This window comes from Capsicum annuum, chromosome 9, assembly GCF_002878395.1.
Source record: "Capsicum annuum cultivar UCD-10X-F1 chromosome 9, UCD10Xv1.1, whole genome shotgun sequence".
NCBI lineage: Eukaryota > Viridiplantae > Streptophyta > Magnoliopsida > Solanales > Solanaceae > Capsicum > Capsicum annuum.
This window is the reverse complement of record NC_061119.1, coordinates 96356672-96365217: the sequence shown is the minus strand read 5'-3', so window position 1 is coordinate 96365217 and position 8546 is coordinate 96356672. Positions and strand designations below refer to the sequence as shown.

Genomic DNA, 8546 nt, shown 5'->3' with positions numbered 1-8546 from the left:
CACACTAAAAGGATTTGGAAAAAAGTGAATTATATCTCAAAGTCCGGAGCACTACCCTTAGATGATATGTGTGCTCCTCCCTTTTCTTTGAATAAACAAAGATGTCATTGATGAACATATTTACAAAGGAATCTAATTATGGTATGCGCAATTGGTTCATCAAATCCAATAATGTCGTTCGGGCATTAGTAAACCTAAAAGACATCTCTGAGAACACATAATTACAATAACATTTCCTAAAGGTTGTATTAAATTTATCCTCAGCTTGAATCTTCATATAATGCTAACTAGACATTAAATCAATCTTAAAATACATTGTTTCACTTTAAAGCCACTCAAAAAAGTCTTTAATTTGAGGAATAGGATAACGGTTCTTCAACACCACATTATAAGCTGCTTATAATCATTGCACATATCCATGGATCAATCTTTATTCTTCACAAAGATTAGGATCTCCCTAAAGAGACACACGCGCTCTATTAAAATCCCTGCCAAGAATATCCTAAATTTGAGAGTTTAACTCTTTAAGGTCGATAGAAGCCATATAGAAAGGTGATATAGAAATAGGTTGGGTGCTAGGCTCATGATTAATAACAAACTCAATCTCACAGGCCAGAGTTATACCAGGCGGATCGGTAGAGAAATCTCAGTAAACTCATGGACTATAGGAACAGAGTCATGCGATGGACTCTCCATACTAACATCACAAATATAAGTGAGATAAGACCACTACTAGAAATTACCCCTATGGTGACGGTTGCAAAACTATTGCAATAAACAACAAAATTGTTATCATAGCTCTACCGCAACGGTTCAGCAACTATCCTATAGGTGGGCATTGCGATAGGTCTATGGAAAGGGTTTATGGACGGTTGTCTGAACTGTCACCATAGATCAAGCAATGGAGATGGTTTCAGACAACCATCGCCATAGCTTAACCTATAGCGACGGTTATTTTTTGACTTATTGAGATGCCTATTTTCATCTATTGCAACGGTTGCTAACCATTACAATAAAATCTATTACAATGATATTAAACCGTTGCAACATCCTCTATTGCGACGCTTTTGTTATGCTGTTGCAACACTTTTTGAGTACCTATTACAACTATTTCATTACTTATTGGAACGCCTATTTTCATCTATTACAACAGTTACTAACTGTTGCAATAAATTCTATTGCAATGACATTAAGCCGTTGAAATAACATCTATTGCAATACTTTTATTATTCTATTACAACACTTTTTGACTACCTATAGCATTGGTTTATTGATCTACTATAACAATTATTGCCATATGTTATTAAATTGAAACGATTTATATAAATAGTCACTCGTATTAATGTAAATTTGTATTTACATACATAATTAATTAAAACACAATAGATACATATCACAAAACAAAATCATTCATTAATAATCTCATAATTCAAAATATATAACAAGCTTATACATTAAATGCGATGAACTCTATCTCACTACCAGCCCATGAGAGCTGCTTTTAGGATTCTGCAACCTCTCTGCAGCCCTGATGCGGTGAACTCCAATAGCATATCTTGTTGCTAAACAATAATGTTCAATTTTTCCTGCCTACTCATTAAAGCAAAAGAGTGTAATTTACTTATACATTAGATAAAAGAGAGGTTTTAAGCTTGAAGAAGAAGCACCTTTTCCAAGCATTTAGCAGAAATCTTATGGTCACTCATCAAGTAATAAGCATTATCTAGATTTTTCCCAAATGTGAGCTGCTTTTGAGTCTGCTTTCAAAGCTGCTAGTAAACACTCTTTGGCAATATTGGTTGCAGTGATTTGATCTGCAGAGGTTTCATAAAGTGAATTTGCTCCTGCACCTAAATTAACAGCCAGTGATTACTGGTTGATCACTGTTTTCTTTTTCTTTTTTTTCTTTTTATATCCACATTAGAAAAAAACTAACGAGCACCACTGGTCTTTGGGGATTTCTTGATTTAAAAAAAATTACAGACAATGAATAGGGGAATCATAGCTTTATTGGAAAAAGCAAATTAAGGGATGACACGTTAAAATGTGTACAAAGTTAAAAGTGGAATTCTCTCTCATTTTTCTGCCTATATTAGACATCATATGAGTCAAACATCAGGATTTAAATAATTCCATAGCAGAACCTGCGTCAATTAACTTTATTTACAGGCAAGAAAAGTAAATATCAATGTTTTTGCATGAACCGATAGTTTTACAATGGCGTACTGATCAATGTGACAAACATACTTGCCATTCAATGTAGTAAACTTATTTAAGTAATAAGGCACACATGATAAAAAGTGTATTATTCTGAAGAAAGTCATCACTGGAAGAAAACGTACCTGGCAATTTCTTTAGTTTTCTCAAAGGGACAAACTTTGCCCATATCGCCAAAGCAATTGGTGGACCAAATATAAATCCTCAAGCCTTATTCATAGATATATTGAAATAATAAAGTTGAGATTAAGTCAGCTAAAAGATAATAAAGAAATAAATTTTTGGAAGTTACTCACTACAACAGGATTGATTATATTAGTATGAGAATACAACATGGCGAAGGGTTACATCATTAGGTCACTCAAAAATAATATATTAAAGGAAATACTTTAGATTGAGGAATAGAAGCCCGTAGGAAAGGAAATAAGTCACAACGATATCTCAATAATATGACAAAAACAATTAAACATATGACTAAAAGAATGGTCTATGGGAATTGATTATTCAGAAAAAAAATGTATAACATCAGAACAAGCACACTGAGCAAGTTGAGAACAAACAACAAGTAAACCTTTAACATAAGATGTATAAAAGGTCATAAAGCAGTCATATGACCCTTGCTAGTCATTATCCATCTCGAAATCAAATTTTCTTTTCTCCATATGCTGGATAGACTCAGAGCACGTAAGATACATCAGGACCTTACCAGGAAGACCCTCTTCAAACGAGGATCAATCCACTAAAGAAATATTTCTGACATGCCTTGTCCTTTTAGTAATTTGCTTACTATATATTTAGTGAGAAGAGAAAACCGTCATATCATCTCTATTTTATATTCTCTAACCCCCTCACAGGATCATACATACTTCAATGATTTCAATAAGCTGTTTGCGTATTATTTGATATTCACAGCTAGTACTTACATAAATATGATAAACTTGTATGGCAGAAACTGTAAAAAGGGATTCTCATGTAATTAATGAGGCTCTTCGTGTCTATAGAACAAAAAGGTAAAGTTTTTATGTATCTTTTACCTTCAGATCTTTTCCTTATTTATGCCATAAAAATACCTATTCACATCCCTGGTCTTTTTTGGAAACTACAACTTCTTTGATGCAATATGTTTATCTAAACTAGCCAAACCTGCAATTTTATAATGCTCAGATGCATGATTTAAACATATAGGAGCCTATTTTAACTATAATCCATCTCTCATACTTATTTTCTTCCTTTTCCAAGGCACTATATTACTCTGGTTAGGACACCAACTATTTTTACAAATTACAATTGCACTCTGAGTTTTCGTATCCACATGGAACTCCTGCTAACTGTAGGCTAACTTATTCCGATCTAGACAGTCACTGTTATTTCTCTCTCATATGACCATACATGACCTAAAAAAAGAATGAGGTTTAGAAGAGAGTCTTAATACATCTGGTGGTGAGAAAGAACTAAGAAATGTAGAAATACAAATGCCAAAATTATATGTGAAGAAACGTGACTAATACAATAAGAGCAACAAGAATGATAATGCATTTTCCTACTGATAAATTGATGATATTACCAAATAACATTATTGTGAATGGTGCAAGTGAAAGAAACATAATTCCAGTGGCTAGTACTTTCTCACCAAGAATCAACAATTACTGGAATGTGACAATAAAATGACCAGGTCTAGATAAAGTAAGAGAAGAGATTATACCCTGAAATAACAAGAAATTCAGAAAAGATATCATCGATAAGAGACTTGTTGTAAAGTTGGTGATACGTTTCCCTGATCTTCCTCCTCTGGCTTGCATTTCTGTGTCCCAACATTGATATCATTGAATTCTAATTAGTTCCCAGTCCTACACAAAACACACTTAATCAATCTCTGTCTTTAGATGATGAACAAAAAAAATCTAAGTATTCTCATACTAGTAGTGCACTATCTTTTCAATTGTAAATTCTTAAACCTCACAATTTACCCTACCCATCAAACAAAACAACTACCCCCAATGACAAGGACTATGAATTATGAAAGCATAGTCTTTCTTTGTGATATCTATCTTGAAAATGTAGATCTTATCCCGAGTAAAGTATTCCAACACAGACAAAACTTTTTTCACCAACCCAAGTTTATAGAAATATGAATACATTGACACAAACGCTAAAGCACTTCTCCAAGAAAATTCAAATAGAGAACTGCAGAAAACATGTCCTAAATTCACACTAACTATAAGCGAAAAGCTTTAACTTAAGTTAACCAAGGAACAATTGTTATAGGTTATAATAAATCAATCCATTATATCCAATCACCTAGCAAAGAGATATCGCATTTTGAAGGGAATATCATAGAAAAAAAAGGTACCCAACTTTTTCTGCCTATTTTCCTACTGCTTCAACCCTACACCTTCCTGCTGCAAGAAAGGGAAACATGGGCAAAGAGTATATTGCTTCTCTTTCTTTTTGGATAAATAGTAGCATTCTTGTTTCTTGTGAAGCCTTTCCAGAACTGTGTATAACTGTTTGTATCAATTTTGTGAGACTCCTCCACAGGTGTTCTGTTAAATACTTAGGATATGATATTGTCACTTGTAATTGTCATTTTGTACATTCCTTATTTTGCCTTCAAAATCTCTCTTCATAAAACCACCTTCACTTGGTCAATATTTAATACTTAAATGATGGATATTTTATTTTTTCCTTCTCTATTGGCTAGCTGCTAGTAGTTTCTTCCTTGACGGATCAGCTAACGTAATGTAATTATGCCTTTTATTTCACTCAAATAAGAAATTTCAATCCAGGAAGTTTAAAGTTCGTTGTGAAAGTTGTTAAAATTAGTAAAAGCTGCATACAAAATAAATAATTATTTTATTTTGTACATCGACCTACATCAATACCTACAATCAACCCCACAACACCCCAAAATCTTATTTTTAACCACATACTCTCGTAAGATGTACAACAGAGACTAGCAACTATCAATTTAGATTCACAAGAGAGTAAAGAAATGTAACCAACACAATACTATTTAACAAAAGTGGACAGAACAATGATTAACACAACACATCACCACATATAAAGTCTTATAACATATGCTAAAAGAAAAGGTTCAAATCTTTAAACCCAAGCCTAAATGATTCCAAACCTTACTAGTGAAAAGCTTAAAAGCAGTTGACACACTTCTTCTTTGTGTAATTCAAAAAATATCCGCCTTTTGAGTTGTGTACAATCCTGGATCAACTATAATTGGCTTTGCGTTTGAAACCTTCACAAACAGGAATCAAGTTAAGTTAAACTTACACAATTAATACTAAATTTCTCAAACAAAAGTTTAATGAAGAGAGCATTTCTTTTAACATACTCTTTCCATCCGATTTTTCAAGATACTTGAAAACAATCTAACATGACGTCCATGTTATCTTTTCCTCTTCTTATTTTTTTTATGGAACAGTTCTTTTCCTGTAGTTATCTTTTCCTCTTCCTATTCTCTAGGTTCCCTTTTTTTGAAATATTTTATTTTCTGTACAAGTGTGAAAACACTTCAGAATGTTCTCATGTGACACATAACAGAAAGTGGGATCGAAATGGGAAACATATTATCAGTTGTGAATGATAGTTTAGAGTGTTAGTTCATGACATTTCTCACTCTCTCTCTGACACACACAAACACACAAAAAATGATTGAATAACTAAATAATGAGACAAATTGTTAAGAAGCAAGTAAACACATGCTAGCATGAAGCCAAAAAAGTAGGAGTATTATTTACTTGTCATGTTAAAATATTGCCTAGAGAAGAAGATTATTTTACCCACTAATGACTTGGCCAAATTGGTATCATTAGGCCAACCAGAAATACTTGAAAACACTCTTTAGTTAGGTCTGTTTCTAACATTCCATGGGATTTGGCATGGATAATATTTGAACTGACACTATACTCTACATTTAACTTTTCTATTCCATTATCTGACTTGCTCATTGACTTTCTACAAAATTCTTAGGTGAAAACAATATCTTTATACTAGTAGTTTTATTGACCAATCAATCAAAATCAAATGCAGAGAACTTACCCCTGGTCTCTTTGTTTGGCAGATAGTTTTTATGGAGTAAAGAAGTTCATTGGCTATCCAGGTATTTTCACTTGCACAAGTTAAAAAAATAGTAGGACATTAGTAATAATGAAAGAAATATGGAGAATCTTGGGTAAAAGAAAGAGTACCTTCTCCTTGTTTCATTTCATATGTCTTAATTTGATTAAACTTGATGTTTAATAAAGTAAGAGAGACTTTTAAATACGGTGTTCTTAAACCAAAAAGGTGACTTTTAAATACGGTGTTCTTAAACCAAAAAGGTGTATAATGTATCACACTGACCTTAAATCTTGTGATCTTAAGAATATCATACGGAATATTGAGTTACCGAGTTATTAAACATAAAAAGTGACATTCTTTTTGAACCTACAAACTAAAAAGAAAAGTAAGATACAAATTGAATAGAGGATGTAAAAGTTTTACCTTGTTGAGAGGGCTTGATTACAGAGAGATACTAAGAATAAATAGTCTACAGACATACCAGTTCCTGTAGCCCAAAAAATATGAATACCTAAAGCATGGAGTCCTAGAGAGTAAAATCCAGTAGCATCCAACAAATAGCTGGTAAGTCTTGACATAAATACAAATTCTTAAAGTACTTGCCATAAATACAATAATGTTAGTTAGCATCGCGAAGATCAAGATGAAGATAGAATTATGTCAGAGTATAGGCAAGTCTTTATCATGAACAACCTTAGACATTAGAAGTATGAGAACAATAGTCACCAGTCCAAACCCACCAGTGTTTATAACTCATTTTTTATAGTAAAGATAAGAAATGCAAAAATTTGCACCAGTAAACTATCAAAAATAGAAAACATAGCCCAATACTCGGCTATAAATCAACATTCAAATATCTTCAGCATAAACCTGATCATTTATTGCAAATTCATAAGGCTTTCACATCCAAATATTAGTGCATGTCAAAATTTAAACCCATTGCCAAATATTTGGTAAGCAATCAAAGTGAGAGAAGAAAACCCTAAAATAGAAACTCACAAAATTAGATCAAAATCATTAATTAGAAGAATATACTAACCTTAAAATCGACAAATTGAAGAAGGAAATCCTAAAATTTCTCAAAAATTGAAGTGCAAATTTGAGAGCTAAAATTGAAGTGGTGGTTGTAGCAATAGAGGGGCTGAAATTAAAGTCGGAGAAGCAGTGTCCTTCGGTTTGAATTTCCGGTAATAGCTCCAAAATGGTGGTCGGAGCACCATCGGAGTAGTGATGGTGGGAGCAACTCCAAATGGTTGGAGAGGCTCCAAAATGGTCAGAGCAGCACGTACAGGTACAGTGGTGGTTGGAGGGAGAAAGCAAATCGATTTCTTAATTTTTTGAGCGAGTAAATCGATTGAGAGCAGTACAGAAAGGGTTTTGGAAACAGTTTCTAAATATTTAGAAAGCCTTGTCCAATATTATAGAGGGAATAAAAATAAGCAACCCAATAGATTTTTTTCCCAATTGGGTGTTATAGATATGACCACCTATTTCAATTGAAAAAGTGATGGTTACAGTAATAAATTATTGTGCTAAAATAATTTTTTTAGCAACACTTGAAACCATTGCAATAGACCATCTATGACAATACTTTAGGAACCATTGCCAAAAAGTTCGTTGTCATAGGGATAATTTCTAGTAGTGGACTCACAACCCCTCAAGATAAGTCTCCTATAATAGACATAAGAAATAATATGCATTGGTTCATGGCTAACAGCTTCCTACCGTATAATAGGAGGTATGATGGGCATGGATAAGGTAACGGTTTTCACAAAATAGTTTGTGATCACATGATATTGGTATAACAAATTCATGCTAAAATGACATCTAAATATACCATGTCCAAGATAATGAGATTAACATGATTATCAATATCTCTAACAGTCAAAACACAAGATCTGGAAACTTGATTCTCAACTAAAGAATCACCCTTGAAAGTAGATACTCATAAAGGCATAAATAAAAAATATAAAGATAAATCTAAAGATGAGGCATAATAAGTAGACAAATATGAGTAAGTAGCTCATAAATCAGCTAACAAAAAGTTTGACTGAGAGCATACAAAAATCATACTTGTGGTAACAACATCCAAAGACTCACCCTCAAGCATAGAAAATACTGCATACAACTAGGTACAACTGTAACTTAGTTGGGCTCTTGACTGATCACCTGCCCTACATGCTTGAATCTTCATGAGTACCCTGGGGACCACCCTATTACCATGCATACCACCATTAGAAAAATGATAAACTTCT

The 8546-nt window shown here is 33.0% G+C and overlaps 1 long non-coding RNA gene across 8 annotated transcripts; it reads right to left on the bottom strand.

Moving 5' to 3' along the window:
- Window positions 1–1391: 1391 nt before the first annotated feature.
- Window positions 1392–7992, bottom strand: LOC107842451. Of its 8 annotated transcripts, XR_007044941.1 has the most exons (7): window positions 7331–7762; window positions 6271–6817; window positions 5348–5467; window positions 3920–4064; window positions 2343–2427; window positions 1668–1850; window positions 1392–1590 (listed from the first exon to the last, which is right to left on the bottom strand). It is a non-coding gene; the product is annotated as an uncharacterized LOC107842451 (long non-coding RNA). The 8 variants fall into 8 exon arrangements; XR_007044940.1 differs by having other exon boundaries at window positions 1392–1850; window positions 5353–5467; window positions 7331–7763; XR_001665788.2 differs by having other exon boundaries at window positions 1392–1850.
- Window positions 7993–8546: the final 554 nt, after the last annotated feature.